At 33.0% G+C, this 1143-nt stretch overlaps 1 protein-coding gene across 1 annotated transcript in view; it reads left to right on the top strand.

Annotated features, from left to right (window-relative positions):
* LOC119593822 (serine-rich adhesin for platelets-like) overlaps positions 1-1143 on the top strand; it is a gene marked incomplete at its 5' end in the record, with an annotated part of 7369 nt that overhangs the window by 5842 nt on the left and 384 nt on the right.

Raw genomic sequence — 1143 nt, 5'->3', positions numbered from 1 at the left:
GCTCGAAGGGGCATTTTATCAAGGGTTTGAATCATTAGCAGTTTGCTGTAGTAACCTTGCAATTTTGTAAGTATTATGTTATTAAAAGAGATGGACGTCGGTATTTCACTGATAATGCTACTTCACCAAAGCTAATGCCAAGACTGTAAGCTTTGTATATGATTTTGCTTTGACGAAGGGATGATATTTCTGCAACCAAATAATAAAGTTAGAATTTTTTTTCATTTTTCATAGGTCTTTAGACAAAGGAAATTCATAATCGATATTGTAAGATATATATAGAATTTGATTTATCAAAATTCAAGGATTTAAATTCTGAGATAATTGTTATTACAGAGTTCTCAGTGGTTCTAAAAGAAAGAAAAAAGAGAATTAAGTACATGGAAAGTGTAATCAATTGATACTGTGTCACACTTTTGATTAGGAGATTGGGCCAATTTTGTATCCGAATAGTTTAAAACTCCCTGTACGGGGCGTATGTAAAATCACGTACTAGATTTAAGGTCTATTACAGAGAGTAGAAAAAACGGAAAACAGAAAGACGTGAAGAAAGAGTAAAGTTCGATTGGCATAAGAAACATTAACCAGCCTATCAAGCTGATTAAAAAAAATATGAAAAAGAAAACGAACACAAATGGAGATTATTCAAAAGATAAATCCTCTCTTTTCATAACTCTTAATTTGTGTATCGTATTGTTTTTCACTTTCTCTCAATCGAGTGACAAATATTTCAAAATGGTATCTATCTGAAAACCAAGACGAAATTGAACGTTCCATTTTTTTTGTATATGTATAGTTATCGGCGACGAGCAAAGGCCTCGTCAGACCCTGTATATATATATATAATTATATGTTTCCACAAGGTCATTCTTCTATGCCGGAAGAAGGCTGGTGACATTGCTCAAGGAGGCAGGCGTGTCTCATGTGCACAGTTAGTCTTGGGAACTGGAAAAGATGTTTTATTTATTGTGTTTTTATTATCTTTATTTGTTTTAATTCTCCCTGTAATTATTTTCTTTCAAGAATGTATTAGCAGAAGGGAGAGTGAAATCTTGTTTATAACGAGAGATCGAGAAATGGGAGGTGACGAGTCGACACTCTGATAAATCGTGTAATTACGAACAATATTATTAGGCAAAACGT

Source organism: Penaeus monodon, chromosome 32 (assembly GCF_015228065.2).
Source record: "Penaeus monodon isolate SGIC_2016 chromosome 32, NSTDA_Pmon_1, whole genome shotgun sequence".
NCBI classification, from domain to species: Eukaryota; Metazoa; Arthropoda; class Malacostraca; order Decapoda; family Penaeidae; genus Penaeus; species Penaeus monodon.
The sequence above is the reverse complement of the archived record's forward strand: the minus strand, read 5'-3'. Positions and strand labels throughout refer to the sequence as shown.